This window comes from Lepidothrix coronata, unplaced genomic scaffold, assembly GCF_001604755.1.
Source record: "Lepidothrix coronata isolate B3197 unplaced genomic scaffold, Lepidothrix_coronata-1.0 Scaffold108, whole genome shotgun sequence".
In the NCBI taxonomy this organism is placed as follows: Eukaryota; Metazoa; Chordata; class Aves; order Passeriformes; family Pipridae; genus Lepidothrix; species Lepidothrix coronata.
This window is the reverse complement of record NW_016690288.1, coordinates 2,099,718-2,108,190: the sequence shown is the minus strand read 5'-3', so window position 1 is coordinate 2,108,190 and position 8,473 is coordinate 2,099,718.

Below are 8,473 nucleotides of genomic sequence, written 5' to 3'. Positions count from 1 at the left end.
AGGCTGCCAGTCATGATTTATTGTTTACAAACAAACAAACTTATTTTTCCAGAGATGACTGAGATATCCATTTTTCCAGACTAAAGTGTAAAGTTCAGACGTCAGGAACAAGATGCAAGAGGGAAGAGGTTGGAGGGGGGAAAGATCGGTCAAAATAAGATAAACACCCAAGAGATGAGTGGCCAGGAAAATATGTCCATCCCTCTCTGGAGGGAGATGCTGCATCACTGTATGAGCAGCAGCTGTACCACGTCTTGCAGGACTGTGAGAAAATGCCTCCACACCTTATCTCACTCACTGCTCATGAACAGGTCCTTGGGTCTGAGTGCAGGAAGAGGTGAAAAATGGCTGGAAATACACAATATAAATCACAGAGGAAAGCATTTTACTACCCTTTGCAACTACAGAATATGCCAAACCTGCTGAGGGTGATCAAAATCTTTTGCCTGAATCTCAGGGCACTTCTGTAAAGAGAGGCTCTTCCAAGGCACTTTCACAGATCTATGACCATGTATTCACTGTTACAGAGATTATACCAGGAACAAGATAACCCCACCTTATCTACTATCACCTTTCAGATGAAATCCCTGTGTGTCAGTACCCACCCAGGCTGGACAGGACAATCCTCCTCCCAGATCTCAGCACAGGTCACAGTGGGCATGGGACTTCCTCAGGCCCCAAGTTCAGCACATAAAGTGTTAAAGCAAGAGAAACTGCAGATTTCTTCTCCCTCTGCTTTCAGGGATTTTCCATCTAATTTCCTTCTCCCTTTTTCTTTTCTCTGCACTGCACTTCAGATGGAAGCATCTGGATCGAAGAGAATTATCTCTTAACAACAACTTGAGTTGTAGTACATTTTCAAAGACTCAGGTTTTATTAGTCACGGAAGACCTTGTAAAAGTTTGCTTGGGATCATTTTTAACAGCAACCAATAATCCTTCTCCCATCAGCCAATGAAAAACAACCCAAGCCTCCCCCCCAACTCCTGCACAGATGTGTCTTACAGAAATACAACAATTTTAGAGAAGCAAAAGTGACATTTTTGCCAAGCTGGAGGTTTTATCCACAGTAGCTTACACTAATACAGACCTAATTTCCTTCTGGATGCCACCTGAGCACTAAGAACACTTGATGCTCAGTTGGCACAATGTTGTTTGGAGTGGTCAATAATTGCATCTGACTTCGCATTGTACCTTTCTGTCCTCAGATTACTTAATGCCAGAGGAGACCAGGTCATGCTGTAAGACTGGACTCTGCTCCTGCACGTTCCCACGTCGGATGACTGTTTTCATCAAAGCACATTAATACAACATGTTAAATAGCAAGCCCAGAAAATTCTCTCACCCTTTCTATCTGCAGCAGTTGAAAAAACGGGTGGATTAAAAAGCAGCATTCCCTGCAGTGTTAACTGGTTTAGCATCCAGTGTCATGTTCAGTCTGCTAACCCAAAAGTTACCTTCAGCAGTCTGTTAGTAATAAGGAAAGATAATATATAGGGAAAAAGAGGCAGAGGATAACAGATTGATTCCAGGGATGTGGTGTCCCATAATTCTCATAAAACTAGAATGAGCTGAGCACATTCAACAGCTTTAAAAATCAAGACACTCTTGTAAATGCCTAAGTGCAGGGGAGGGACTTCAAGTACTCAGGTGTGCAGATTTGGACCAGTTAACCTGACTCTGCTCTCTGCACATGAACTTCAATAGAGAACTTAATTGTTTTCATCAGTAGAATCACACTGATAAATGTGAGTAAACTACAGGATATTTCCTAATCTATTTCTGACACATAAAGATATTGTAGCTGCCCTGCTCTACTGCCAACAAAAATATAGTGAAAAGTATGAACGTCAGAAATGTAAACTTGAGCTGTCATTAAAAATCAATTTTCATGATAAATTTAATTCACATTTCATAGAGAGCTGTGTAATATCAATAAAAATGCTTTAATAATTGCTGTGCTGGCACATAGTACAGTGTACGACATAAAGAGAGATAAATTTTTTGTAATTTAGATGTGGAACTAAACACTGCTTTTCAAAAGAAACCATTTCTCAGGGAGAAAAATGAATGTTGGAGGAGGATGTAATTAATTAGCAATTCCACTCCACCCCTTTTTACAAAGACTGTTCTGAAATTAAAACTTTGAGAGATCAGCTTTCTAATTTATTCATAGACTTAAAAGGCCAGGAAAGACCAGGATCAGGTAGTCTGACCTTCTGGATAACCCAGGCTATTAAATTTCATGCAGTTCTCCCTATATCATAACCTGTGTTGGGCTAAAACATAGTTTCTCTTAACCATTGATTGAAAATGCTGGAAAACCCCATTCTTGTGTTTCTCTCACATGCTTTTTGGTGAAGGTGGGAGAGAAGAAAAAATGTAAACTGATTGTTTGCTGTGACATACCAGCAGAACTGGTATAGCACGTGATAGTGCAGTCTGAACTGGGCATCATTGAAATATAAACAGTATTTTCAGGTAAAAAAAGGTGACCAATTTCCAGGGCAGAGACATATGCTACCTACTTAGCAATATGCTTTGGTGAACAGTTTTTGAAGAGACAAAAGGGCAGGTGTATGCTCCTAAATCTCGTAGTCACATTTTAAAAAATCCCATTCTCAAACTGAAAAAAACAGCTGAATTTCCTGAAGAAAATAATAGTTTTCTCATTTACATGTAATTGAAGTCAGAATTTCACCCTAGAAGACCAGTTCACTTTTTAGGATGCAAACTGAAGAACCATAATTTGCAGTTTGTGCTCTGCTTCCACAGTGAATATAATTAATTACCTCGGACTCCTCTCTTTCTCAGAAATAATTTCTCCATGGAAAGGGTGGTCAAGCATTAATGGGAAGGGGCTGCCCAGGGAGGTGGTGGAGTCCCCATCCCTGGAGGTGTCCAAAGAAGGTCTGGCCATGGCACTCAGTGCTCTGGGCTGGAGGACAAGGGGATTGGGCACCGGGTGGACTCCATGGCCTGTGGGAGGGTTTTTCCAACATTAATGATTCTGTGATTCTATTCTATGAATTTTATTTTTTTTAAATTTTGTTCTTTGTGTCTCCTATATTTGTTCCTCAACGAACATGAATATTTGTGGTTCTTCTAAATCTAATGTGGTCTCCAAATTTCATTAATGTACTATTTATTTGATATTTTGGATATTAGATATTAAGGACTGCAGATCCTCCATCCACAATGACACAAACTCTGACCTTGCCATTTATCACCATCCTTTACAGTTTCACAACAAATACAGTATTTTTTTTCCTCGTGATTTGGAATCATGTTTTCAAATTAAGCTTCCTGAAGCCCAGTGACACCTGCTTTACTCTGTATTTGTGAGCACCGCCGTTCACCAACATTCATGCTGTGGGATAAGGCATCTCAGGCAATTAGAAGCACAGGTTTAGTCAGCTTCCACTAGGGTGTTTATTAAAAAATCCCAAGAAACTAGCAGGATCCAAAAATTCTTGAGTTTGTCTGGCCATACATGATAAACATACTCAGCTTTATTGCTTGTGACTGTCCTGATCTCCAGGGACCAAGATTTCACTTGCTGTAAATTACCATAGATCCACACAAGTCAATAGATCAAGACTCTGTAGTTCTTTTCTCCTTCTTGGTCTGATTTTTCTTTTTATTTTTTTTTTCTGATAAAATGACTCATATTTTTACTTCATAATTGTATTATAATGAATTAGAAAAACAAGAAAGGCAGATAAATTAGTTTTTCATCCTTTCTGGGAAAACTTGTACTTCTGCTCATGCCATCCAGCTTTTTTTTTTCTTTTTTCTTTTCACTTCCCAGATTTCCTGAACACTATGCTATTTTTTAAGAAATATCTGCCAGTTACACAAGGATTACCACCAGCTACAAAAATCCAAACTTCAGCTTTTCAGGACCAGCTAATTTACCAAGATTCTCATGTACCCCCTGATCTCCTGGTACTGGGGATGATGGCTCTAGCACTGTTCTTGCACACAAGAGATAAAACAGCAGAGACTTGAAGACAGGTTCAGGTGTGTGCCTGCCATGGCCATTAATGTCAGGAGGATGCAGGGGCTGGCAGATTGGATCATCTAGTTCAGTCTCCTGCTTTGTTTTAGAAACTGGTTTAAGTTGTGAAGCATTAAAATGTACATGCCCTCCAGCCACTTGGTAACCAATATTCTGTTTATTCTGAAAGTTCTTACTACTCTGGACCTCTGAGCTGTCCGGGGCAGTGAGTTCCACTGACTGGTGAGTGCCTTCCTTTGCGAAAGGAACTATTGTCTCTTCTCTGTATATTTTCTCCTGATATTGTTCTGAAAACCTGCCTTCCCCTGGGTTTCAACTAATTCCTTTTGGTACTGCCTTTATCATTATTCTTGAACTATTTGGTTTTTTAAAGGTCATTGCTTTCTAGTCTTCCTGTTGGTTAACTTTGGATGCTCCTTCTTCCGTAACTGTTTCTGTTTCAAACCACCTTGTCGGAAAACACCTTTTAAAACAACCAGTGCAGCCTCAGCTACGAAGCCAGACAATCCTCTCTGATAAGCAATACAATTCGGATAAGCAATTCAATTTGGAGAAAATTGGTTTAGTTTTGTGGAACTGTTTTACATTCCTCTGCCATCCACACAACCGCCCTGCCTTTTATTTTGTATTAGAATTTTGGTTGTCATTATTTGCTATTCTTACACATGCACTGTATGAGCAGGGTGGAAATAATAACTAAAAGGCTCTTTTTCCCATTTTCTCTTGGGGTTTTTTTGCATTCCCAGATTGAACTCCTTCTAAAATTAAAAAAAAAAAAAAAAAGTCTGAAAGACAGACATACATTCTGCTATTTTAAGCTACCCATCTCATAAAAGGATGTTAACCCTAGAAGGGTACATTTGCCTCTGCTGAGATTCTTATGTGGCCTGAACTCCACAAAAATTCCATCCCTGGAGCTTAATGCCAAAGCGCAGTGCAAGTTACTCTCGCTAGAAGCGAAGTTCTTGCCATTTCCTCAAGCAACGAATTACCTCATGATATTCAAGTTATGTCAAAATATCCTTTCCGGTTAGGTATGCCAGGGGCTAGTCCTTAGAAAACCCCTTTTAGTGTTTTTACAGTTGCAATTTTTTTTTTTGCTCCAATGCTTAATGGTGATATGGAAATTGCAATTCTTGCTTTTGGTCTGTGTTAACCTTTCCCTCTTCATTATTTAGAAACAGAAAGCTTTTGGTATCTGCCTCAAATCAGAAGATTATAGGTCTGTTAGTATATGTTCGAGAAGTACCCTTTCCGTGGGTGTTAATTACTGAGTATCCAGTTGAGTACACTAGTCATTAACCTCAAAAACAGTGACTCAGCAAGGTACCACAGCAGACTGGTGCTATAAGAAAAAAAAAAAAAGGAAAAAAGCGTGCTATTTTCTCACACCAGATGCCAGACAAGATGTATTTCTAGAGGAAAAGCTAACAGGCAGCCTAAGAACAAATGTGCATGGAGGTCTGTGTTATCCTTTCTGATAAGATGACTTGAAATGTTCAGCTGGAGGCAAAAGCCCATTGGAGAGGGAACTTCTGGAGCATCTGTATGATACTCCCAAATCAGTTAAGGTTGGTGGAAATGCTCCTGCTGGATCAGACCCAGAAAAAGGATAATTCACCTGTATTGTACCCAAAAAGGTGACCTGTGAATTCTAATGCTTGAGATAAATATTGTGCAGAACAAAAATGTTTTTCAATAGCGGATGAGCTAGATGGATGGGTTTTAATCTTACTTTTTCCATAGACATTCAAGTCTAGTGATTTGTTTCTACAAAGAATGCAAAATAAATCACGTATCGTTTCTGTTTTCCACATACGTGCATTCCAGAAGAAAACAGACTGAGCAGACTTTCAGCCATGCAATGAATGTCTGCAGAAATGTATCCGACTACAGGTCTCTTCAGTCACTTTAATGGTGATGGATATGCAGGAAACTATAATCAATTACATTGCCCTGAAAATTACACAGTTATTTTCCAAAAAACCCAACAGGTAACAGTTGTTTGACACAGCATAGCTTAATATTTCTCAGAAGACAGAGACCTTGTAATATTTGAGCTTGCTATACACACAAATTGTATCACTTCAGCAATACTGGTGTAGCTTCTGCATAGTCAGATTATATAGATCTGGCAGGCAGCTATGAGACAGAAGAACCCAAAGTAAAACAGAGAAATGCATTCGTTAAACAGAAAACAAAATCTGAACAGGGAGATCTAAGGTCAGATCTAGGAGGTGATGTTCTCTAGCTCGATATTTGAGAATGTTTAAAAACTAGCCATGTGCCTGTGCAATAAGCAGCGTGGCCTTCTGTAAGGTACACGCTCTCACACTATCAGGTTACCGACAGCTTTGTGCTTCCTCCTCTTCTGCTTCACACCAGCTTAAAAGTCACTGCATGCCATCCAGGAGATGTGGTGTGGAGAGAGAGGTGGCAAAGGTGTCACTTGCCTTCCAGAAAGAGGGGTGTATCTGATTCCCAGTATTTCTCACAATCACTTAATACTCATAGAAAATATATTAAAAATACTACTTGATTGGTGGCCTAAGTTAAGGTACAGAGTAAACAACATATTACACAGTCAAGCAGAACCTCATCCCCTAAGAGTCAGAGTAGCCCAGAGGGAGACTATTGGAAAAATACACTCAGCCTGTGTGTGTTCCCCTTGCTGCAGCCCTTCTGGGTATCTCAAAGGAGGAATGATTAGCAGCTACAGGAGGCAGATTTAGTTCTTGTAGAGATGGAGTATTAAATTATTTCACTTTCTCTTCCTGCTCTTCCAGCCTCTCCCGATATATTTCAAACTACACAATAGCCTGATCATCTGCTACGTGGAGGAAAACCAGTGCTGTGCTTCCAGAGCCCCTCTTCCCTGTTCTGAGCAGAGACTCCACAGGTTTGGCTCTTTTTCCCCATCTTGTTTCTTGCTCCTCCTCTATCCTTCTCCTTTCTGAACAAATCTCCCGATTCCCCCGGGTCTCTGCTCCTAATGCTTTCTCCCCACAGCCGGACTGAACAGCTTCACACTCCGGCTGGGCAGGGGCAGGTGCAGCGGCTGAGGCCGTGAGGGACCCGGGCTGTGGGGGAAGGAGACAGGGCAGGAGGCGAAGGGCTGGACACGGAGTCATGGAATCACAGAGTGGTTAGGGGTTGGAAGGGACCTCTGGAGATCCTCCAGTCCGACACCCCTGCCAAGGCAGGGTCTCCCAGAGGAGGTAACATGGGGACACGTCCTGGTGGGTTTGGACTCCACAACCACCCAGGGCAGCCTGTTCCATTGGGGGCATCCCAGGGCAGCCCGTTCCACTGGGGACATCCCTGGCCGACAGGCGGGGCCCGGAGCGGTGCCGGGGCACTGGGGGCACTCGGGGTCCGGGCCCCCCGCGGGCGGAGCCGGCGGGTGAGGGGTGTCCGTGAGGGGGAGGGGGGTCAGCGCGTGCCGCCGCCCGCACGGCGCAGGCCCCCCGCGCATGCCCGCGACTTATTTCGCGCGGCGGGAGCGGAGCGGGCGGGGCGGCGGTGCCGGTCACGTGACCTGCGCGGGGGCGCGCGCGCGCGGCCGCTGGGGGCGACTCCGCGACCGCCCCGCGCGGGGCTCGGCGGGACCCCCGGACCGGCACTGCCGACACCGGCCCCGACCCCGGCCCCGACCGGCCCCCGAGCCGCCGCACGGCTCAGCGTCAGCGTTTGTTGTTGTTGCCGCCGCCGCTTTTGGGGAGGGGGCCGCCGCCTCCTCCCCGCTCGGATCTATTGTCGCCACCACCAGCACACCCCCACAAGCCCCCCGCTCCTTCCTCGCTACAATTAATCCGATGAATTTGCCATGATTGATCCGTATTAATAGCTGGGGTGGGTGGGCGTGTTTTGGGGCTCTTTTTTTTCTCCCCTTTTTCCTCTTTTTTTTTTCTTTTTTTTTTTCCTTCTTTTTATTGTTTGGTTTTGGTTTTGGAGGGGCCGGGCTGGGATCCGATTTCCACTCCCGAGTCCATCCTTGGTCGGTGCCTGAGAAAATTGCATCTGGATGCATCGTTATTATTATTATTGTGTTTGATCCAGGGAGATAAAGGAGGAGGGGGAGAGGAGTGCGTGTTGGTGGGGAGGGGAAGGCTGCACCCTTCCCTGCACACACACACACGCAGACAGAAGGAGTTCCGTACATCTACATATATATTTCCCCCCCCATGGAACTTCTTTTAGTTGGGGAGGAAAGGAAGAAAGAAAATAAATTTTGTGCAAGGAAATACTCTCAGCTCCCTCCTTCCAGCGGGGCTCCTTTCTTTATTTTTCCCCCCTTCTTTTCTGCTTTTTTTCCTCTCTTTCGAAGATCCTCGCCCTCCCAGCCCCTTGATCAAAGCATTCCGCTATTCTGATTTATTGCCTGCTTGGTGAGGCTTTTTTTTTTCCTTTTTTTTTTTTTTTTTTTTTTTTTTTTTTACAAAGGCGACCTGAG